We start from the raw sequence: 26,442 nt of genomic DNA, 5'->3' as shown, positions 1-26,442 counted from the left end.
TGGTTATTTTTGTTTTGTTTTTGCGCACAGAAAGTATTCTCGTCTCTTCATAACATTAAGGTTGAACCACTGCAGTCACATGACTGTTTTAACAATGTCCTTTCTGGACCTTGAAAGTGTTGGTTATATTGCCGTCTATGAAGGAGTCTCTCGGATTTCATCAAAAATATCTTAATTTGTGTTCTGAAGATGAATGAAGGTGTGGAACGACACGAGGGAGAGTAATTAATGACAGAAATTACATTTTTGGGTGAACTAACCCTTTAACAAACAATGAATTGTATTTTTATTAACTACCATTGACAATTATGAAACATAATAAATATATTGCTCACTGTTTGTTCATTACAATAAGGTCTCATTTGTTAACATTAGTTAGTTACCAATTCTTCCATTTTTAGTGTTATCATTTTTTTATATACGGATGAAAAAAAGAGCATAACATGATTGATGCAATAACAAAGAAATTTCTCCCTCATGCACTTGTAAGTTTCTTGAGTCATATTTTGAAAGTTGCTCTCTGAATTGTAGAGACATTTTCACCAAAAGTGTGAATGTGATGTAACCCAAACATCAGAGGCGGTGTGAGATCCCTCCATCAGCAAAAGAGTGTGTCCTTTCAAAGTATACTCCTTCAGCCGTAAGCGTGGAAAGATGCGTTCTGATCTATTGGATTCAAGCACTCAAGACACTCTCACATGCATCATCCGCTCGGATGTAAAAACTGGGCCGCGGGTCTCTCCGCATCACCATTCAACACCTCGTGATGCATCACTATCTAACCTGGATCACGTCTGAAACAGCTCCACATGCGTGTCCACGAGTGAACCTGCGGGATCGGTTTCAATCTCACTTCACTTCTGTGGAGTACGGCCGTTCACAGAAGTTTACTAGATGACCTATATAACCCCTCCACCGTACACACAGAGACTGAGTCAATAACGCTTCAGGCTACAGCGGCACGATACGGAGGAAAAAATGTGATAAGCTTGTTGGATGATGTGATAAACCCAAGATTAATGTGTCAAATCAATTTCATTATTTTTTAGGCCAGATAATAATGACACATACTCCTGTTCCTCCTGAGAAAAACATCACCGAAACTGCTCAAAGAGAACAGAAATCATGGAGGATGACCCGTTTATTAATGGTTTGTCTGTATAAACATGCACAGTAAAACCACTGGAAATGTCTTATTCTGTTGTCTTATTTTATTTAAAGCATCTAAATTCTCAAACAGATCAAATCATCATATCAGAATGATTTCTGAAGGATCATGTGACACTGAAATCTGGAGTAATGATGCTGAAAATTCAGCTTTGATCACTGGATATAAATTACACTTTACTATATATTCACATAGAAAACAGCTGATTTACATTGTAAAAACATTTCGCAATTTTTACTGTATTTTTGATCAAATAAAAGCAGCTTTTCAAAAACATTAAACATCTTAATTATTCCAAACTTACGATCGATCGCAAAAACGGAAAGCTCAGTGATGTTAAGGTTTAGATTATGTGTCTGGTTTACATTATTCATAAACTGAATAATGTGTTGTGACACATAAACCTGTCCATTTAAACCCACAAAAAAACAAATGACGGCAGTCAGCAAACCCCTCGGGGACCAATCCAAACGCTCGTCTGAAGCAGAGGGACCAATCAAAGCTCAGCGCTCACGGACAGAGGTCAGAACCTGTCTGGATGAGTGATGGAGAACGGCCAGCTTAACTCAGTCAAGCCACACACAGGAAACAGGAAGTGGTCATGTTTGTTGGCTCAATCAATGGCGTGAGTTTGGTCTTGTTTAGGGGGAGTGTTCGGGAAACATGTCAGAAAAGCGATTTGCAATTCTGTTGTTTAGTTTAGTTTCAGAGACATTACAAACTTTTGTGGCCTAGATCATAAATCTCTGCGACTTAAAAGCTTTGAATGCAGAAACACACACACACACACACACACACACACACACACACACACACTCGAGAGTTTATTCTGGAATGCAGACAAAAGGAACAGCAGTGTGTTGATCTGTGTGTGAAATATTGATGAAGATGTTAAGTGGGAAAGAGGAAGATAAACGACAGAGACGGAGAGAAGCGACGGATGGATGGATGGGAGGATGAAGAGGCTTGAACCAGACGAGGTCAAAGTTTAACGGATTGGCAGATCTGAGGAAACTTGACCCACGGCGCGACCTGAAGCACAGCAGCTCAATAAAGTTCTGCGGCCGCAACGACGGACGAGTCCAAATCCAACACCTTCCCAGAGTGTGTTCATCCGTGTAATGGAACAAAGCCAAGGCATTTTCATCCTGAATGAGGGTGTCACTATGAAAGAGTGAGATTCAAAATCCAATTAAGTTCACATAATGACTTAAAAAGAAAAGGGATGTTTAAGAACATGAGCTCAGTTCTGTATGGCAGCTTTGCATTAAAGTCTCTCTGTAGTCAATTTGATCCCATAAAACTCTTCTTTGATCACCAGAATGAGTTTTTTCCTTTGAGAAAAAAAAAAGTCTTCATGCCTTAAAATAGCTTGAATGTAACTCGACACCCTTGCCTCATTTAGTATACGCAGATCTATGAATTTGCTAATTAGCCCCGCCTCCGGAGCTCAGAGGTCCAGATTCACTGAATGCATGTTTGGCATGAAATGTGCAATAAGCAAAGTAATATCATTTTGTCACCATATGCTTCTTCTTCTGTACATGTTCACCTCACAGGATCAGTTGAGTGAATTTACGCTGTTCAAACAGAGTAAAAATAAACAATCCAAGAAAAAGCTCTCTGACATGCAGAGAAATAAACAAGCAAACTAGCGCCTGAACCCACCTGAGGTGTGATGAAATGTTGACATTAAACTGCTCAAGTATGACATTCATCCAAGACAAACTTGTAATTCAGTCATTTTATCTATTGTGAAACGAACTGAATGATTCAATAGTGTAGTAAGAGTTTCAGTGATTTCACAATACGAAGTGTGGAAAGAGGTTATCTCTGTCCGTACAGAACTGAGGTTTAGTGGTTATCGAGTGAGAGGTGAGATTAATGTTGTTTGATATCATATTCCTGCCTCGTGGCGTTCTCTGAGTTGGCGGATGAGACGGGATAAACATTTGCTCTCTAAAGCAGCCATGAGCAGATGTATATGACAGAACATTAAACAGACGGAATTAAATGATCTGGTGTAGAGAGTGTGTGCAGCCCCGATTAATCATCCTGATAGTGTGTGTGTGTGCTTGTTTTCATGATTTATGAGGACACAAATGTGTATAATGTCATGGGGATTACGACGTAAACATGAAATATGAGGACATTCTTTAAAAACACACTAAACAATGTACAGTTTGTACAGTATAAAAACTTTTACGCCTATGGTGAGTCCTCATTATGATAGCAAAACAAACCTGTGTGTGTGTGTGTGTGTGTGTGTGTGTGTGTGTGTGTGTGTGTGTGTGTGTGTAGGTGAGCTCAGAGTTGATGCTGATTCTGTTTCCTGTCCTCCATCTGGCAGCATCTTGCTAATTAATCTCACCAACGACCCGCTTCATTCAAACAATTAAACAAATCTCAACATCCAGATGCTTGTAAATCATGGACAGTTAAAATGAAGTAAACAGAAACACAAAATGATGGACGGAGAGAAAGAACAAAGGTGTGTGTGAAAGAGGAGAAACTATTCATTTTCTAGGGGGAAACCCTGAAGTATAACTATAAAATCCATATACAGTGATCCAATAATATTACTACTACTACTAATAATAAAAGTAGTTCTGCTTCTATTATAATTATTGATTTTTGTTGTTGTTTTGCAATAACCTTTAAATCGGTTGAATTTTTTAAAAAAGTTACCATGAAATCAAAATAGATAATTCTTATTCTTTTCATGCAATGTTGCAGTGTTTATTCTAAATGATTTAAATTCATGTTCTGGTAATCTTGAATCAGAATATCTTCTTCTCCCTCTTCTCTGATGATGAGGGCGGGGCAACCTGTCACTCACATGAGATCCACCAATAGCAAACCACAACCATCCAATCAAGCCTCGCCCTACATTTGTTCTTGTTTGCAAACGTTTCACTCGGATAAACAGCACAATAGGGAAGAAAAGACTAGTGCAACTTCCATTTCATGCCGACTTTAACACTACATCAGTTGTAAACCTAAAAAGTCTATTTGTGCTTTCGAATAACATACATGTGCATAAAATATTTGATCTGGAGGTTGCTGGTTGCATTAATGCTCTTTCATTTTTTAGTACTTTTTTTTCCTATGTAATAAAACATGAATTATATGTGTGCTGTTAAAAGACTGTAATGTGACTGTACAGACGCAGTGTGTGTTCAGAGAGGGTGTGTTCAGGGGAAAATAAACATTAAACCCAAACTGAACTTCAACGAACTGTAAACCATCAGCCCATCTACAGCACGGATATTCATCTGCAGTAACGTGCAACCGTGAATGAATGCAGTGTTCTTCAACAGCTCTCTGCATGCAACCAATATTTAGGTTTTTTTTCCAATTATTAAATTCAGTGACACAAAACTACAAACTCAAAATTAGTTCTTCCCTCAGTTGCCACTTCTATAAATCACATCTAAACTCCAACAACCTTCAAAATATTGTGTAATGATAAAATGCCAGCAGACTCTTGCATTAAAATGCCAGCATTGACTTTTTTAAAAAAAAACATAGTATACCTTTAAAAAAAAATATTTGAAACAAATTATACTTTGCATTTTCCAATTGGGTTATCACCCAATGCCAATAACCTTAAAGGTGCCCTAGAACTTTTTTTACAAGATGTAATATAAGTCTAAGGTGTCCCCTGAATGTGTCTGTGAAGTTTCAGCTCAAAATACTGCCTTTTTTAACTGCCTATTTTGGGGCATCATTAGAAATGCAACGATTCAGGGCTACTGGCCCTTTAATTCTCGTGCTCCACGCCCCTGGAGCTCGCGCTTGCCTTGAACAGTGCATAAACAAAGTTTACACAGCTAATATAACCCTCAAATGGATCTTTACAAAGTGTTCGTCATGCATGTGTCGGATTATGTGAGTATTGTATACTGTTATATTGTTTACATTTGATTCTGAATGAATTTGAGGCTGTGCTCCGTGGCTAACGGCTAATGCTACACTGTTGGAGAGATTTATAAAGAATGAAGTTGTGTTTATGAATTATACAGACTGCAAGTGTTTAAAAATGAAAATAGCGACGGCTCTTGTCTCCGTGAATACAGTAAGAAACGATGGTAACTTTAACCACATTTAACAGTACATTAGCAACATGCTAACGAAACATTTAGAAAGACAGTTTACAAATATCACTAAAAATATCATGATATCATGGATCATGTCAGTTATTATTGCTCCATCTGCCATTTTTTGCTGTTGTTCTTGCTTGCTTACCTAGTCTGATGATTCAGCTGTGCACAGATCCAGACGTTAATACTGGCTGCCCTTGTCTAATGCCTTGAACATGAGCTGGCATATGCAAATATTGGGGGCGTACATATTAATGATCCCGACTGTTACGTAACATTCAGTATTATGTTGAGATTCACCTGTTCTTCGGAGGTCTTTTAAACAAATGAGATTTATATAAGAAGGAGGAAACAATGGGGTTTGAGACTCACTGTATGTCATTTCCATGTACTGAACTCTTGTTATTCAACTATGCCAAGATAAATTCAATTTTTCATTCGAGGGCACCTTTAACATAAGCACTGGCAAATGAATCTGGCTACATATATATTCATTATTCATCACTGAAATAGCATGTGCACTGAGACAGGGAGTTATTGTGTGCACATTTCTAAGCTGAACCTCCATAAAGAGAAAGAAAACTGAGCCGAACGCTGGTGAAAGTCAACCGAGATTCCTCGACTGGTCAACAGAGCGCTTTCAAGGACAGATTGAGACAGGGACGTCTTTGTTTCCACGATGATACGATACACCTACAGGACAGTGAATCAGTCTGAAGGACACAAAGATGCTTATCAACAAGCAACCAATCAGATCTCACACGTGGAATATCACCAAAATAAGCCAATGAGAAAGAGATGCTAATCAGCATGAAGAAGGAGAATTCTCTCTCGATGTGAATTTGGATCCAGCTTTCCCTCATCTCTGAGTTCACCTAGAATTACAGTCAGGTTGAAAACGGTAAAATTGCAGCTGAACAATAAAACAGCACAGTAATGAGACTGTTTTGCTTACAAGAACAAAAACAAGCATTATACCGCATCGCTAAATCCAGCAATATAACAGGCAGTTAAGAACAGCGACGAGCGATGAAAGCAGCGTCCTTCACATGACACATGACACCATTAACCTCCGGATTCCTCCAACATAATGAGATGCTTCCATCTCCACAGTGTTTGAGCTGCAGGTCAAGGAGATGTAAAACCACCCTGAGCTTTTCCTTAATCATTCTTAATGGTTCCCTGTCCCCGTTCTCAGGTCTGGACATGAAACCCCAGCGCTTCCATCACGAGACAGGAAGATAGAGTACTGTGAGGGCACAAAGAACCCAAAAACCATCACAATCAGCAGCGAGACCAATCCCAATCAATCGGTGTCTTGAGCAGGGAAATGAGGGAAGAGCTGAGTCTGGTGGAGCTGGAGGGAGATGAATGAAGAGTGTAATGGAGAGCGAGAGAACAGGAGGCCAGTTAAAGCAGGTATTCCTGCAGATTGATTCCTCCGCTGCTTGAGAAGCTAGTTTATTGTGATAAATGAAAGTGAAAATGCAGAGAAAGTTAATGGCTTGATCAGCTCGAAACACTACAAAAGCTGTGCATTTACAGTGGCTTCAATTGAATAAACGCACTGGGACCAACAATCAATGTGATTCTCACTGTATTTCTGGTTCTGATCTCATTAAAAGGACAATTTACACCTTTTTACTCTTTTCCAGGAGAAAGAGCACCACGAATGATCATCACAGCAGTCTATATGAGGTTTTGCTTTATTACAAGCTTTTACAAGGCATATATGACAAATTTTGGTTTGTTCCTTGCACAAAAAAAGTTTCACCAAGTCCCATGACTACATCCATTTACCACATTTCATTTTTGACTACTGAAAATGTGTACAATTGACCAATTTACTCATGGAGCCACATTAAGATCTTCATATCTCTGGGATTGAACCATCGAGGGCCTTTAAAATGAAGATACCAAAAGAAAAGTTTGTTAAGAACCAGATAGTAAAAGGATATTAAGATATCTTTAATACTTCTTGAGTTACAGTCATGTAAACTTGAGGCAAAAACACACACAAAGTGCTTTTTCCCCATTTTTGAACGGTCACTGTTGGCATATAATGAAACAAAACAGATTTTACTAATTAATCTACCAATCTCTGTGTGAAAATAAAATGATGATGCTGTCATCTTTATAAAGTCATTTTTACACCCCTCTAATTTGGCTCCGAATCTCAGGTGAAAATAGTGATTACTCAGTAAATATTCATCTGTGGCATTTAAAGGTGCCATCGAATGTTTTTTCATAAGATGTAATATAAGTCTAAGGTGTCCCCTGAATGTGTCTGTGAAGTTTCAGCTCAAAATACTACATAGATTTTTTTTAATTCATTTTTTTAACTGCCTATTTTGGGGCATCATTAGAAATGCAACGATTCAGGCTGCGGCCCCTTTAAATGCTCGCAGTCTCCGCCCACAGAGCTCGTGCTTGCCTTAAACAGTGCATAAACAAAGTTCACACAGCTAATATAACCCTCAAAATGGATCTTTACAAAGTGTTTGTCATGCATACTACATGCATGCATTGGATCATGTGAGTATAGTATTTATTTGGATGTTTACATTTGATTCTGAATGAGTTTGATAGTGCTCTGTGGCTAACGGCTAATGCTACACTGTTGGAGAGATTTATAAAGAATGAAGTTGTGTTTATGAATTATACAGACTGCAAGTGTTTAAAAATGAAAATAGCGACGGCTCTTGTCTCCGTGAATACAGTAAGAAACGATGGTAACTTTAACCTCATTTAACAGTACATTAGCAACATGCTAACGAAACATTTAGAAAGACAATTTACAAATATCACTAAAAATATCATGTTATCATGGATCATGTCAGTTATTATTGCTCCATCTGCCATTTTTCACTGTTGTTCTTGCTTGCTTACCTAGTCTGATGATTCAGCTGTGCACAGATCCAGACGTTAATACTGGCTGCCCTTGTCTAATGCCTTGAACATGAGCTGGTATATGCAAATATTGGGGTCATACATATTAATGATCCCGACTGTTACGTAACAGTCGGTGTTATGTTGAGATTCGCCTGTTCTTCGGAGGTCTTTTAAACAAATGAGATTTATATAAGAAGGAGGAAACAATGGAGTTTGAGACTCACTGTATGTCATTTCCATGTACTGAACTCTTGTTATTCAACTATGCCAAGATAAATTCAATTTTTAATTCTAGGGCACCTTTAATATTTTGGCTTTCATCATTATTTATGTTTGTCTTTCTACAGAAAAAAATATTAACAAAATCAAATATTGGAGCCGGAGAAGTTTCCGAAATTTGGTATAATGCCCATGATGATAAGAAGTAAAAGTCTTGTCTGAACCTACAGACATTACACAACGAATGCAGTCGTTAGCTGTTTCCATCCAAAGTTGTGAATTTAACTTGTGCGCAAATTGGACTATGGCATAAAACATTAGTGAATAAAGCAGCGTTTCCATCTCGTGTTCAAGAGAACAAAATCATCACTTCCTGGTAAATTGGCTCAAATTATAAGTAATAAGAATGTAAGTTGATTCAATCAGGCTCTTTTCTCCTCCATCATGAATGAGTTGGTCTCAGAGCGTCAGACGAAACACAATAAACGCTGTCATGTGATCTTGTGTTCGGATGCTGGTGTTTGGGAACACAATCGTGTGAGACGCTTCTGGAGGAATTAAACCAAATCATTCTGATGACAGACTCAAACCAACATTTGAGATGCTGCGATGTGATTGGTCCACTGATTAGTCCAGTTATCCAATCACAGCCTCTGCTGAGGCACAGTCACATGAGGGATTTACTCAGTAAATGTTTCCATCGTAGTTTATGCATGTCTTCTTATCAGATTTACCCAATTTAGCGCATACGTTTTTATAATTTATGCAAATCTTGGTGTTTCCATCCAGTGTTTATCCCAAAATGTGCATTAAAACAGGTGGATGGAAACACAGCTAGTGTCTAGTCCTGCTGTGACCCTGAAGAACATGAAGTAAAAAAGTTAAATATAGAAGCGCTGCAGGGATTTTATAGGCCACAATCACACTGGTTCAATCAACAAAAACCAATAGGATTTTCCCATCGACTACTGCAGAAAATAAACTCTGACACCAACTCTGATGTGTTTTGTTCATCAGGAAATTCTGCACAAATGAACAGAGCCACGTTTGCATGACTTCATCACCACCATTCCCACATCTCATTTACTCAATATAGTTAAAATCTTTTTTTAACGTTTTAAAGTTTTAGTTGGAATAGTTTGCAAGAGTGTCCAGAGGAGATGAGTTTTCAGCATCAGGATTGATGACGTTTAACAACCTCTGACCCGATTATCAACCACTTTTCTCAAAACACTTAAATAAAAGAATCACAAGTGGGTCAACAGATTTAACCAAAACCCCACTGACTTCAGGACACTGGAACCGGAAGTGCTCAAATGTGAACTTATTCCCAGGTTTTAGGACTCATTCTTAGAAAACATGTTGGCTGTCATAACAGTCAGCGTTAGCAGGAAGTAGTTTATCGGAGCTGACAGAGGAATATCAGCTTCTGTCACACTGTGAAACCACAGAAACCTCCCTCCGCCCGCCCGAGACGCCTCTTTTATCGAGAGGTGCAAATTCATGTTTCCGTTTGGCTGTGTGTTTGGAGACAGAACACACCGATGCTGTGCACCTTTCTGCTCATGTTTGTTATGTGGCATACTTAGGGTGTGGGCGAGAAGCCCAGAATTCATTTAAAACACATTTGAGTTCACATCAGTGAATCCGGCCGATCCCTCGCTCACCCGCTGAACCGTCGGCACGGGCAGATGGCTGACGAGAGTGAACGTGAACAACGGCCAACGGTCAGCTGAGATACAAGAGAACATCATGGAGATGTGCAGGACACAAACTGAGCAAACACACCGGAGATGATGGCCAGACATTCAACGTAAAGACATCACATTATTTTGATGGTTTAATCAAACTTATAGGGTCATTAAAAAACAAATATCATCACTTCTGGCCACTACTGTATATATTATACAGTTCAAAATGGCATGAATATCATAAAATGATGTGTTGTTGAAGTAAGAGTGACACCATCATGTCATTTCAAACCAGTAAAATGACCTGTACAGCATCTGTCTTTGTGTAACCAATTAACAGGTTTGAACTCGTTATATTAAAGGTACGGACATATTGTACAGTGTGTGGGAGTGAATCTGACACACAAACCCTGAAGGAACAGATGGCTGACACAGCAGGAATCAAACCATCTATACATCTACATGCACTCGACCCTAAAGGGCGTCTCCTGCTTTTTAAAGGGGTGGTTGATTATGATTTCACTTTTTTAGCTTTAGTTAGTGTGTAATGTTGCTGTTTGAGCATAAACAACATCTGTGAAGTTGCTTAAAGTTCAATGCAAAGAGATATTTTCTTTTATAGATGGCTGGTAGGGACTACAACGAGCTTCTTCCCGGGTTAGTGACATCACAAACCCTAAAATTTACATAAACCCCGCCCCCGAGAACACACAACAAAGGGGGCGGGGCCATGTTGGGCTGCTTTAGAGAAGAGGAAGAGTTGTTGTAGTAGAGTGTTGTTGACATGCCGTCATTTTACGCCAAACGAGGGTCAATTCAACACAAAAGATGAACATGACGGCACATGCTAGTGGATGAGTTGAATCAACTCCACAGCAACTACATCAATTTATCCACTAACCATTCAGAAACGTCTAAAAGTTGTAACTTCTTCCTGAGTCTCTCCATCAGTGTCGACTCCGGTTTGAACAATGTAAGGCTGAACACTTTCCTCATTTTGGCTGCGTGAGATTCTCCAGCTTTGTTGTTGTTGAGCTGTTAAAGCTCCGCCCTCTTCTGGAAAGGGGGCGGGGAGCAGCAGCTCATTTGCATAAAGGGACACGCACAAAAACGGCGTGTTTTTGCTCACACCCAAATAGAGGCAAATTTGACAAGCTATAATAAATGATCTGTGGGGGATTTTGAGCTGAAACTTCACAGACACATTCTGGAGACACCAGAGACTTATATTACATCTTGTGGAAAGAGGCATTATATGTCCTCTTTATTTCAAGTAACAAATGTTTTTCATGGTTTTAGTTTGAGTTAGTGACCCTGCTCATATAGGGCACACATTGAGATCAGTGAACTGTGGCGAATGTTAATCAGCTCTATTGATCCGGATGTGTGGGTTATGAAACGACCAATAAAATCTATGAAAGCACATGAGTACAAATAATGGTCATGTATGCTTAAACAAAAATCATAAGACATAATTATTTGAACACTGCGAATGTCTGAAGGCACTTTTAGGATAAAATATTAATGGATCAATGAAAAAAAATAAGATTAAAATGTAAAAATGCACGTACAAATGTGCTCTATGGTTTTCATACGGTTTTGAAAAAATTAGGAATTTAGTTTTAGGGTGTGTTCACACTTGCAAGCAATCTTTATTTTCAGAATCTGCACATATAATTTTGAAAGTAAAATGTTTTATGAACAAAAACATCAGCAGCCAATCAGAATCCATCCTGCTTTAAAGAGAGGACAAAACTGCAGCGCTTATAATAAACAGAACGACATCATCCTCTGGGGTTTACTGTAATATTTACAGTTATCTTTCTTAAAATGACGGCATCAAGAGTGAGTTTCGACACTGTTCAGCAGCCTTGAAGAGTTTTTCTGTGAGCAGGGATCAGTAAGAGCAGTGTGAGCGAGGGCTGTGTGGGTGTCAGCGCCCGAATCAAAGGTCCGGGGCTCTAATGGTGTATGACAGAGAAATTGAGAGTGAACTCTGAGAGGGTTGCGGGAGCAATGCCTTATGGGAAAATCTGTCCTTCCCGGCCTTAGTGCACTCTGGGTAAACATGACCTCTCCTGACAGACCTCAGGCACAAAAAGCAAGCAAACAAATGAGATAGAAGGATGATGGAGAGGAATGAAAGAAAACTCGCAGGCAAAAGCACGATGGCCTCCACGAGAGGTTAAACTCTAGGCTGAATCAAACCGCCACAGCCACACAAACAGAACAAACCGGCAGCAACACACCTCCAGAGAACACGAGTCTCTAAAGACACCAGAACAAACAACAGCTCTCGATGAAACAGACAGAGAGCATTCAAGTTTCATGCTTTAGAAATGTCTCTTCTGCTCACCAAGGTTGCATTTATTTTTAATTACATTAAAAATTGACGGTATCAAATTTTCATGTTGCGATTAATTGCTGAAGCTTTTATCACAGTATACGGTATTATCACGATATTGAAATAAGTTGCAAAAAAAGTGTTGTCATAGTATAAAAAAACTCTGAATGTTTAAATACAATAATACAGAAAAATTTTCAAACAGATTAAAGTGTAAAAGAATTAGACTATAAAGAACAACAGGAAACACTTAATAAGGTCTCACTATTTAATGCATTAACTAAGATTGAGCAATAGCTACATTTGATACAGTAAGCATTATTTTTGTTAATGTTAGTTAAGAAACACAACTGATCATTGTTAGTTTTATCTCAGGTCCATTAAATAAGTTCTTTTGATTTTAGTAATGTTATTAAACAGTAACTAAGAATAATTAATGCTTTATAAGTATTTTTCATTGTCAGTTTGGTAATAATGAATTAACATGTTAACTAATGAAGCCGTACGTCTCAAAGTTTTACTGAACAATAACAAATAATCAGAACATTTCTAATCATTAGGGCATGTTGTAGTCCAGATTAAAATATAAAAATGTTTAAGTTTGGAAATAAATAGCCTATTATATAAATACTAATAGTATTTGGTGCTTTGATGAGATGACAAAAAACTGAATGGCTGTTTGAAGCATTTTAAAAACTTGCAGCTGCTTTGTTTGCACGGTTTCCGGGGTAACCGCTGCATTTCTGCTGTTCCATCAGCGCCCTCTGCTGTCAGAGAGTGAACGCGCACTTTCATTCAGCGCGTCTCCTTCACTCGTTCCATCATGTGCTTCTCATGCACATTGGGCTTGTTTACATCTGAGCGCGTGTCCCTTTGACGCAGAATACAGCGGTATTGTGCATTTTATACGGTTGATGAGGAAAGTATTCTTAAATACATTATAAATATTTTAATAATTGGTAATAAATTGTTATTTACGGTATTTTGAGGTGCCCACGATAACAATACCGTGCATATTCATTATCGTGATAAATCGAATTACAGAATATCGGCACAAGTCTAATTACAATGTAAAACAGCGGTTTTATTAACGTCATTAACTTGACAAAGTAGTAGAGCTGGGACAATAAATCGATGCATCGCAAATTGAGAAATAATTCTGGAGCGATTCTGATATTTTCCGAATCCATCGCAATTCTCTCTCGAATCGATTCTGAGCTTAGCACGAGCACTCTTCTTCATGAGCATTTGAGCATGCGGTTAAAAACTAGTCTAGAGCGCCATCTGCTGTTAAAAACTAAGATCGGAATTGATTTGCGATGCATTTGGAAAATATTGTATTGTCCCAGCTCTATAAAGTAGGTCTAATGTAACCAATCAGAAAGCGAGAGAGAGAGAGAGAGAGAGCATAAAGTCACAATCACATTCTCCACGGAAACACAAGTCTTCTGCTGTTTATCACATGTAGACTAAGTTCACTTTGGTGAAATATGACATTCAAATATGCAAAGTGCAAAGACATTTGACCAATAGAGTATTTAAGCATCACAGATCGACCACTTGGTCAATTTAAAGAACAAACAACCACTGCTGTGGGTCTGAACTAACTTCACATGCTCAAAGTCCAGTGTGACGCGACTTAACACTGCGTCTGAAAGAGAGAGAGGCGTCACATGCACTGTTCACATGGTCTCTTCAAGTCACATGCTTTCCTGCTGACACCCACACACACACACACACAAATATTATTTAGACTCCCTCTATTTTATATTTTTATATCTCGGGACATCCCCAAAGTGAAGTTCTATCATATTTACTAACTTCAGGGGAGTTTTGACACAGCTTGTGTGTGCGATGATGATGAATTATCCAGCTCTTCTGCGTCAGTACATTAGTGACGGTCTGTCACGTCCCGTCTACATTCCCTCCATCACGGCCCTCAGCAGGGTGTGTCGCGTGTTTCAGTGTGAACGCGAGATGGTGATTCTGCACATGCAAACTACACGTATTGCCCTTCTGCTTCTCTGACCCGTAACCAGAAACATTAATCTGAGAGCCTGAATGACCAAAAACCACCTTCTTTCTCCTTTGTACCAGGATTAGTTCAGCAGAAAATGAATGCTCTATTATTACTAAACCCTCATATCATATTTTAGTGGAAAGGAGAATTTGATGACATTGAAAACTACAGCACTGCACACAGTAATTACACCTGTTAGAGTGATCGTTGACCTCAAACATGAAAACTGCCACTATTTACTTCTAAATCCATATGAATCCAGCAGTGTGATCACTTCATATGATGAACCGATTTAATTTGCATCAAATATGTTCAACAGCAGCTCAAACGCACTTGTTGACATGTGAGATCAAACCTCATTGGTTCTGGTTCATTTGGGCTTCAGTTTACCATATTTGATGTGAATGTTTATATGAGAATAAAAGCCTAAATTAAACCTGTTCATCATTCAAAAAGATGATTTCGACTTGATTTCAGTGAAGGAATCCTTCAGTTCGAGTCGGTCAATGATCCCATCACCGTTCATGTTCTAGGGTTTGTTTATGTTCATCTTTTCATGTCTTTTATTTTGAAGTTTCTCATAGCCAAGTTTCCTGTTATTGTGTCATGTGATTCCCTATGATCTGGTCACGTGATTCCTTTGGTTCATGTGTTGCGTTTTCATTGGTTTGTCTTGTCAGGTGATTCTCAGTTCTGTCTTGTCATTGGTTTATCGTCTTGAATACTCACAGGTGTACTCAGTTAATCATTAGTCTTTGTTTATTTATAGCCCTCAAGTTTCCTTCTTCTCTTGTCCAGCTGTGTTTGTTTGTTTGTAACCCATTAGACTGCACATGGGATCTAAACTCTACATACTATCAGTGGAAAAACTGCAGACATGTCGAAGATAACAAAATTAAGAGTCTTAACTCTTAATTCTAATAGTCATAACTACTATATACCAACATAAAATTAATCATTTGATGCAATGCACCTATTGTGGACGTCCATGTTTTTGCATTACACTGGGGTATTTATTATATACCTGAGTGTAATTACAGCTTGATTCACTTCTTTAATCAGGGCTCAAGCACTGAAGGTACATCGATAGACACCAATGTATCCGTTGGCGGTGTTCTTCTTCCGCTTGAGTGTAATGCCCGTAAACTGCTTGAGTGAAAGTTGTGAAATTTGGTGCACAGATAGAGGACAGACTAAACTTTAACCACAGCAATTTTGATCTCTATATCAATCACTCTAGCGCCACCAACTGTCCAAAACTAGAAACAAAATTATTTTTTCCTCCGATTCCTTGGCTCAAGTTGATTTGATTGCACCTTCGTTTTCCATCATGAAGATTTTTCCACATTTTAAATTTTCAAAAAAACTTTTTTAAACTCCTCCTGGGATGTTGCTCCAATTTTCATGAAATTAAACCAGATCATCTTCAGACCATGCCAACAAAAAAATATGGAATTTGTCAAAAGTTTGCATATTCTCACCAAACTTGGTGTGTGTTATGACAACCATGAGCTGAGGATACCTGCACAGTTTCAGTGCAGTGCCACCTAGTGGTCAGGAGATATGAAAAATATAACTTCTGAAGAGTTTGGCCAAAATTCACTGGTCTCTTTAGATTCAGCCGAAAAATACCCAATTTTTGGTGCCAGCCATTTTGAATTTTGTAGTAAAATGTTATATTTAACGAATGCATTGGTGTATCGTTACCAAACTCGTTATGTGTCTTCGGCACCATGCTCTGAAGATGCTCAAAAAGTTGTAGCAGTGCCACCTTGTGGTAAACAATTATAATGAAACTTCAAAAATTGCTAATAGCTTCCGATTAGTTTTGCTTATTGTAATAAAGCCATTGTAATGGGTCATGCTGAGAATATAGATACCAAATTTGCCATAGTTTACCAAAATTTTTACTTTTTCAAACTCCTCCTCCTTGACCATTGCTCAGATTTTCACCAAAATCGAATCATATAATCTTCAGACTATGCCAGCAAAAATGTATGGAATTTGTCAAAAGTTTGCATATTCTCACCAAACTTGGTGTGTGTTATGACAACCATGAGCTGAGGATACCTGCACAGTTTCAGCACAGTGCCACCTAGTGGTCAGGAGAAATGAAAAATGGCTCTTTTTGCCCATAACTTTGCCAAAAATCACTGGTCTCTTTAGATTCAGTCGAAAAATACAGAATTTTTGGTGCCAGCCATTTTGAATTTTGTAGTAAAATGTTATATTTAACGAATGCATTGGTGTATCGTTACCAAACTCAGTATGTGTCTTCGGCACCATGCTCTGAAGATGCTCAAAAAGTTGTAGCAGTGCCACCTTGTGGTAAACAATTATAATGAAACTTCAAAAATTGCTAATAGCTTCCGATTAGTTTTGCTTATTGTAATAAAGCCATTGTTATGGGTCATGCTGAGAATATAGATACCAATTTTGCCATAGTTTACCAAAATTTTTACTTTTTCGAACTCCTCCTCCTTGACCATTGCTCAGATTTTCACCAAAATCGAACTGTATAATCTTCAGACTATGCCAGCAAAAATGTGTCGATAGATTTCCGTTTTCATTTCAGATGTTGTGATTAACACAAAACTTTGCATGCGTCATTGACACCTTACTCTGACCACACCACATCAATTTAGCCACAGCGCCACCTATTGGTCAAACATGATAAACAATTAAATCATATTACTACCGTTTATATTTATGATGTTTCAGCCATTTTGGCTGAAATCATTTTAATGTCTTTAATTGCTCATTTATGCAGTTGGTCTGACGCTCCCAGCCATGCTGGCATGACTTATCATGCCTTCATTGTGCTTAACCACGATAAATGCTGCTTGCAGCTATATTTTTACATCTATAATTACACTGTTGACTCTTAACCCACCCATACCACCAAACCTGTCCTAACCTTACCCACAAGGTAAATGTTTTTCAATACAACATCAACACATGCGTACAAGCGCACAGCAGTTAAAGACGCCCAACATAAACTGTGACTCAGCTCCGTCTATAGTAACAAGAGACTTCTAGATTTGCCTTGTTACTCCTCCTCAATGATGGTGGATGTCTTGTAAACATCCACAAGACAGATTTGCTCCGCAGTGAAATAGAAGTAAATGTTGAATGCACATGGGGTGAACACACCTGCGCTTCCCCATATGGAAATCACAGGTAAAACATCAGTCGCATCAATTATAAATGATGCCACCTGCTAACCTGCCCTCTCATCAGTTACTGTGTGTGTGTTTGCATGTGTTTGCAAGTGGGTGCTGTCAGGAGGGAGAGCGGCTTGCATAATCCGGCCTTTGGCAGAGAGCCACATCATATAATGAGAGAAAGAAAAGAGCTACATGAGCTGCAACACTGGGGCTAAATTAAGAGAGACAAGACTGTTCCTGCCTACAGGCACACACACACACACACACACACACACACACACACACACACACACACACACACACACACACACACACACAGCGCATGTGCAGCACCTCACCGAACACAGACTGTGTGATAAACACCTCTTCCACTGAAACTGTTACATGGAGCCGTTTCATTGATGCAAAATTTGAAACAAGCAGTTTCACTGGCACTACAATATCTACTGTACAGTTATAGTTTTATAAGGAACACCCACCTGAAGGGCAAAACGAGGCTTTCCTCTGCTGCCTGCCAGTCATTTTTACCAGTTTTGTACTAAGTACTAATATAAGACAAGCCCAAATCCAGTAAACATCTTATTGATGATGCAGGTCAGCGTTTTTCCCATCAGTCAATACTAGTACGACATACACAGAAATGATATTTGCCTGTTTTACTCCAGACTCTGAGCTGCCCGTCTGAAGTCAGGTAGTAAAGTCTAAACCCTCATTAGCATTCGCAGCGAACTGATCAGTGCTTTAGCAGAATTTGTGGCCTTGGATGAATGAAATATTTAGATGTGCTTCAGTCGGCTGGATTGAGCGCTGGCTCTCTTTCAGACGGGCCTCTATTGAGGGAGGGTTTCAAGTGGTCTGGAGTCCTGAATAATTCAAGTCTTTCCAAAGGTGCAAGACTCACACATACATTCACACATTCACACACACAAATCTGGATTGAACTCAAGCAACACACACCAGAACAATGAGACTAGCACTCTGGTTAACATGAACGACAAAACTCCTACAAGAAAACACCTTCCCTGCTAAAATCAAGCCAATCTTTTCTTGATCGGTCACTGATTTTGTTAATCTGTTACTCTAAAAGTGCACTAAGGATGACAGAGCTTTACTCGAAGTGCTCTCGCAGACGGTCACACGGCTCTTTAGGTCTGGAAACAGAGGAGTGTCACGAGCTCTCGGGGCCGCGACTGTGACAAAAGTCTCCAAGCAACAGTAAACCAAGACAGCATACAGCTCAACTTCAGTGTTTGTGCTACAGAATCTTAAACCAGGACAGACTACTGAAATTAAACATCTTATGTATTACATCTGAGGAAAAATTGCAAAATTACACATGCATATTAATGTTTTAAGGTCCAGACAGTTCAACTTTTACTGTTCACATGCTGAAAAAAAAAACAAAAAAAAAAAAACAAATCTAAATACTCACTACTCAACATCACTAATGGGCCAGTCGACGATCAGTCCACCTGACCATCTCTATGATCATGAACAGAGGTGTAAAGTACTTGAGTAAATGTAATTAGTTATTGTACTTAAGTATCTTTTTGGCTACTTTGTAGTTGTACTGAGTATCAAAGATATTAGCAACTTTTACTCTCTACTTGACTACATTTTTGAGCAAGTAAATGTACTTTTTACTCTACATTTCTGATTAATGATGCAATTACAAATTACATTTTTCATGACACCTAACTTTTTCTGCAGCAGTTTGTTTCTGCTATAAAGAAGCGAAATCGCCATCTAAGGGCATTGAAGGTACTACATCTTGTGCATTTTGCCTTTTCTCACCCAAAACTTGTCAACAAGGATACTTTACGTGAATGTGAGTGCATTAGCAGGTAGTTTCTGATCGCAGGTGTTTGATTTATTAGATGAGGAAATGACTGCAGCCGGTGATGAGGCCGAAACCAGCACATACAGTAGACTTTGACTATTTCATTTTACTTCACATTGTTTTATTTATCCGCTATATTGACAAGACCGTTTTGACGGATATTGGTTTACTCATGGCCTTTTTGTGCACTAGAGCTTAACTGAGACTTCAGAGTTTGTAGACGTTTAAAAGGTTGTTGTGTCGACCTTGATTTATTGCAACATTGAGGTGTTCAGTTTTATTTTGATTTTAGAAAATAAACTTGATTTCTCATCTTACAAATCAATTGTTTCTTATTTTCACTGGCATGTCTCTCAGGACTAGTGCATCTCTGAGCCTACATTCAGCATGAGTAAAATACTCAAGTACTGTTAAAATCAGATACTCTAAGACTTTTACTCAAGTCGTATTGGAATTGGTGACTGTACTTTTACTCAAGTATGGTTTTCAGGTACTCTTTACACCTCTGATCATGAAGTATGACTCGAATGTAGTGGATGTGCTGAAACAGCAGCAATGATAAATGGCAGAAGAACACATTATTGCATAAATTAGCTGGAGTGAAACTCACGGCAGCACAGAGTCATGCTGAGACATGCTTCAACACGCACTCCAGACAAAGAGATCAGCATCAGAGGAAGTGCCTCTTTAAATGGCGTGAGTTCATGTGTTGATATCGTGAGACGGCACCGCGAGCGTCAGTATGTGTAGCAGACCGAACCGAGACATGCAGAACATGTGGACTTCGGGGGCCGTATTCACAAAAAACATTTGATCTTACCACTAAGAGTTCTCCTAAAAGGCAGTAAAAGTTCTTAGCTAAGATAAAGGTTTTAAAATACAAATGTTGCCATATTCAAATAAAGGTTTTAAAATGTAGGCTAAGTGTCACTAATTAAACTAGTATATACAGTGAATTCTCCACCTCTTGGATGTCTCGAGAGAATGCAGAATTCAAGCGACAAATTATGTAATAATTATAAATAAAGTTTGGGAGAAACCCATTCAAACGGTCAATCTGGAGTATAGACACAGAGCCGACTCACCTATAGTTACTTCGACAGTTTTCTGCATCCCTCCGCCACCCCGTCCCTCACTCTCGGCTGGGGATACGAGGAGAACTCTGGATTTGGGCTGAATTTCAAGCTCGGAGCCCTCGATCCCCTTGGACAGCACACCAAATACGCGTATTATGTATTTTATTACTCTATTCAATCATTTGTAAGTGTGAACTCATGAAAACCACTGCCACGGGTAATCGGACAATATTTGTTAAAGATTTATTTTTGGTGCCTCATCATAAATTCAAATCTATAAATCAAAATGTATTGCATTTATGAAGAAAAAGTTGAGCACCCAAGGCTCTGTCGCTGTTGCCTCAATGGTGTTCAGTGTCTTTAGGTGGATTAGGACTGTCTGTGATTTGGTCTTGGTGATCTTAGGAGTCCTCTTGACTATTCCTAATGTTTCACAGATTTAGGAGATAGTTTTAGCACTAAAATGCTTTGTGAAATACTGAAATTAGGACTGACACGGCCATTATTTTTAAGTGTTTCTCCTAAATCTGCGATTTAGGAGCTACTTTTAGCCTTAAGATGTTTTGTGAATAGATTTTTTTGAGCTTTAATATTCACAGACACTAGTCTATAAATTGCAGTTTATTCAGTGTGCATCCCTACTTTTCATTTATTAATCCAAACTAGGGGTCAACCGATTATCGGTCTAGCCGATATTAAGCGTTTTTATGGTTATCAGTATCGAAAAACAGCCCTGACCCGTCGAGGCATGGACTCCTCTAGACCCCTGAAGGTGTGCATCTGTAGATGTTAGCAGCAGATGCTTTGAGTCCTGTAAGTTGTGAGGTGGACTTGTTTGTTCAGCACATCCCACAGATGCTCGATTGGATTGAGATCTGGGGAATTTGGAGGTCAAGTCAACACCTCAAACTCGTTGTTGTGCTCCTCAAACCATTCCTGAACCATTTCTGCTTTCATTATCCTGCTGAAAAAGCCACAGCCATGAAGAGATGATCAGTGTTATTCACTTCATCTGTCAGTGCTCATGATGTTATGCCTGATCAGTGTATATATCGGTTCAAAATATCGGTTATCGGTCTAGTTTATCTGTAAAAACACCTAATCCAATCTTCAATGACATTCTGTTTTATACAGCAAGTTTAATTTATGACTGTCTTCATTTTCCAGCGTTGCAGAAATCAAAGGCTTCGTCTGAAATACTGTAGGTGGGATGAGATGTGATGTTAGACTTGCTGCTTCAGGGAAACGGTTCTTGTTTCTCCAAACAGAAATGTGTGACTTCAGGCCAGCAAAGTACTGTACACAAGAGCGCAAATGTAGACGAAAATATTTTGCTCTCACACTGCAGTGTACTGTGACAATGACAAACCGCAGTACTAAAACAGGATATTAATAGTCATCTATAGATATCCACTGAACCAGACGTGGTGTTGTTATAGCAGGTCAACACTTACAAAACTACTTCTCCATGACAGAAGATGACCTGAAAGATGAAACTGATGAGTGATGAACACAAAACTCAGCTTCACTTTATCAGAAATCAGATGATGTTTAGAAACACATTTTTCCCTTGTTGGGTCTACACAGTCCGTGGCAATATTTACACATTTCATGTTTGATTTTAAGGGAATTTTGTTTGCTATAAAAGTATATGAAGAGTCAAAAACAAAAAACAGACTTACATCAATAAAATTGAGAACTGAGTTTGATTTGAGAAACCAGAATTTCAGAAGCAGCTCCAGTCTTACACAAACCAATAAATTACGCTAATTCTTGCCAGAAGAAGCCCAACAATGTCTCTGGTTACTCGACCCGTTTTTTCTCCTCAAAAGACTAAATCAATACAAGGTTGCTCAGATTCCTCGCCTCATCTCTGCTGGGAGGATTCTGGGTAACTGGGGAGTATCACTGAGGAATCACATCAGCTCGAGCCGGAATGAAAGGATACGTGACACCGGCTGAGCTTCACTCCTCTGGAGAGCCACCGAGAGAAAGAAAAGAGACTTAAGAAGAAGTCAATGCAAAGAACCAAGAGGTCAAGCCAGATCTTGATCTCTTTCAGGATGCAGATAATGAGAGCTTTCTCTCCGTCTCTCCGGTGATGTTTCACCTGGAGAAGACGGATCTGTCTCACTGCTGATTGACTCGACCTCTTCCCAAACACTGCCGGCTTAAAGTGACAGTTCACCGAAAAATGACAATTCTTTCATCACTCACTTCTCAAACCTGCATGACTTTCTTTCCCCAATTAAACACAAAAAAATCTGATTTTAGCAGAACGGTGCTCTTTTATGTGAATAAAAAAGATGTCTTTCAACTATCCTCTTTAGTAAAGCTAGTCAAAACACTACTTGAGAGATTCCAGTGTGAGCTCACAAATCTTCTACTAAAGCCGTGTGATTATAAAGAGTGTTAGTCCAGGTGACCAGCTCTGGACCTGACGGGTGGAGATGTGTTTAGGGTCATTATAGGTTTGGCTGGAGGAGCTGGACATCCCGCATCAGTGACGGCCAGAACCATGTCTGCTTTGATCAGTGTTGTACAGGCGTGTCTGAACAGGCTCAAGATGTTTGTGTTTTAATTCTTCCAGCTCCAGCGATGCATCAGCAGATTCACCACATGACTGCTGTGATAACAAGCTCAAAACTATTTACAAAATACATACAAAGTGTTCCCTTACGGTAAGAGCACCCAAACTATTGAAATAATTAAATTATTTAATTTATATACGTCCTGCCAAGCAGTAACGGTGAATCCTATGATAAACATCTGGTTTATATAGTGGAGAAAAAAAGAAAAAAATATTTTACAAAGAAAGTAAAGCGTATTTTTTCTACCACACTAATATTGATATTAGGGATGCACGATATATCAGCCACCATATCGGTATCGGCCGATATATGTTCATTTTTAATGTTATCGTTATCGGCTCGATAAGAAAATTTGGCCGATATTTTAAAGCTGATAAATAATGGATAATTTCCTTAAGCTGAGACACTTCAGATGCGCACTGTTCACCATGATGGTTTTGAATTGCGTGAAAAATGATTGAAATCACTTCAAAAAGGAAAATACAGTAAGTGCAACATCTGCAGCGCAAGTCTGTCATATAAGTTACATAATATTATAATGTGAACATTATTATCGTGTGTTTGGGACATGGATTTAATGGTGAAATGTTTGTTTTTGTAATCAGGCTCTAAAAATTATATAAGAAAATTGAGATTAAGATTAATCGGCCAATATATCGGTTTTCGGCTTTCAAATATCAAGAATTATCGGTTATCGGTATCGGCCAAAATTTTCTTTTTTTCACACATTTTTCCCCATTATGATGATTATTATTCCATTTTCATTTCTAAAACTCTTCCTTTGAGGGAACAATGCTGTTTTGTTGTTATATAAAATATTAATAAAATGCAGTAGACATAAGGCCTGTTCACACCAAGAACGATAACTATAAAGAAACTATAATAATAACTATATTAGCATCCATACCAGCGGACGATATCGTTCTGTTTAGGGCTGGGAAAATAAATCGATGCATCGCGAATCGAGAAATGATTCTGGATCGATTCTGAGATTTTCCAAATGCATCACAATTCTCTCTCGAATCGATTCTGAGCTTAGTTTTAACAGCAGATGGCGCTGCGTGCTTTAGAAACAGCCGTACTCTGCTTCCTTCCAGTTCCTTACACACACCACTAAAACCTAAAATAATCATTCATAAAGTTCGAAAAGGTTGAAGTGAATTACAAGAGTGTTTGCAGTGGGCTGTTTACATTAATTTTGCGTCATAAAAACGTTCTGAGCTGCAAATACATTCTCAGACTCAGACGAACGCACGAGCGCTCTTCTTCATGAGCATTTGAGCGTGAGATAAAAACTAGCCTAGAGCGCCATCTGCTGTTAAAAACTAAGCTCAGAATTGATTTGCGATGCATTTGGAAAATATCAGAAACAATTCACACGTATCGCGATGCATCGATACTATACCCCTATTTATTATTAGCACTGCAGTTTTGTCGCCTGTCTCTTTAAAAACTCAAGCTCATTAAAGCAGGATGGATTCTGATTGGCTGTCGATATTTTCAACTGGGAAAAAAATCATTTTGAAAGAGATTCCAACAATATCATTTCTCTTTGCCGTTATCGTTATAGTTGTGCTGTGGACGACAGTATTCTTTTAGTTATCGTCCTTGATGTGAACAGTCCTTAAAAATGCTTAAATTATTATATGCAAAAAAAGAAATTGTAAAATGATACTTTTCTTTTTCTTAGAAATAATGAGGCAAAATATGACAGCCATTTCTTGACAGCTGTTGTGAGATTCGCCCAATGAATGTCGGAGAAGCTCACGAGTGTCTATTGTAACTGAAAGCCGCAGAGGTCACCGTTTGTGACGAGTCCATTCAGACACGAAACAGCCTCAGGAGCTCAATGGTTTAGTACAGAAATAAGGCCAACATGATATGGACTACACAATACACACACACTCACACTGAAGGTTCTCTTAGCAAGACAAATAAAATGTAAAAAACCTTCTAACTGGAAACGAGGAGTGGACAAACTCACAAACCAGCTCAAACCGTCCACTGGAACAATCAAACCATTTACTGTACAAGCTTATTTTCACGTACATGTGGGTTTCCACAGGAGTAATTCTGCCCAAAATAACAGGAAAGAACTAAAAAGCACTGGAATAATGTTTGGGAAGAGGATAAGAGGTTTGGTGTCGACGGATTAGAGGAGTAGAAGCAGATGTTCCTCATGACAGGAGCACAGGAAGTTACACACAAACACCTTCAAGCGCTGGAGGTTCAGATACAGTATCGATTCAGAGCGAGAACAACACTAATGACAGACTCGTGTCAGGAACCACTGTAGAACTTTTCACAGTTTTGCACTTGATAGAGCAAAAGCAATTAAGCGATTGGAGACCAGCTCAACCACTCCTAAAGAAACTCATCTTCAGCGGTCAGAAAATGCATTAGAAAACACTTCTGTGCTCACAGGTGTAACCGGAAAGATGAATTAATGCATATCCTCCTGCGACCCGGGAATAGACTTCTGTCCTAGTGGACACTATATTTTAGTGAATTTCTCTGACATCATGTCACAGTTTTAATGTCCTGTAAAGAGCACATTCAGGGCAGGGTTTCGCCATGACAACAACAACTTCTTGGTCTTTAAATATGACTGAAAATGAAAATTAGCACTCTTATGGAAATATGATAATATTTTGTAATTATCATTTAAATCAGATACATTTTCAGGACTTAAATCATGGGATTTTGGGAGATACAACAAGTGAACAGGGAAAGAAATTATATATAAATATTCCTATTAATTATTAGATATTATTATTAAGATGTTGCCAATTATTAATCCCATTATTACACTTCTGTTTTCATTGCATGTTGCTCCAAGAACACATTATTATGCAAATTACATACAGTGTACAGATGCATTGCATTGACTGGGAAAATCCATGTTTGACTATTTTACATAATGCATAAAGTAAAATGGTATATCAATTAATTCCATTATATCTTTCACAACATAGTTGAGAATCATCTTTTATACAAAGTTTGGTTAAAAACAACCCTGAAGCCTAAAAATTAATACATGTCATTTCATGCCATTTTATTTTTTAAACAACTTAGACCTGATTGTGTGCACAGCAGAGCGTAACGTATGAATAAAATATAATTTTTCAAAAATGTTGTTTTTAATTTGTTTCTTATGCTCTAAACATTATAATAACTTTTATTCGGGGTCTCAGGAGGATATAGACAGAGAGTAAATTCAGACTAAAAACTGGAAGCAAGTGGAAAAAGGCCAATGTTTGCAAACATCATGATCTCCAACTTGAGCTGCTATGAGATCTCAATCAGGAATGATCCATCACATCCAAGCAAG

The 26,442-nt window shown here is 38.5% G+C and overlaps 1 protein-coding gene across 1 annotated transcript in view; it reads right to left on the bottom strand.

The window, feature by feature from the left end:
• The window catches only part of mgat4b (alpha-1,3-mannosyl-glycoprotein 4-beta-N-acetylglucosaminyltransferase B), a 106,657-nt gene that overhangs the window by 79,537 nt on the left and 678 nt on the right, over positions 1-26,442 (bottom strand). The gene's annotated exons all lie outside the window — the stretch shown is intronic.

This window comes from Megalobrama amblycephala, linkage group LG23 (assembly GCF_018812025.1).
Source record: "Megalobrama amblycephala isolate DHTTF-2021 linkage group LG23, ASM1881202v1, whole genome shotgun sequence".
NCBI classification, from domain to species: Eukaryota; Metazoa; Chordata; class Actinopteri; order Cypriniformes; family Xenocyprididae; genus Megalobrama; species Megalobrama amblycephala.
Note: the sequence above shows the minus strand (reverse complement) of the source record. Positions and strands in the feature narration are given on the sequence as shown.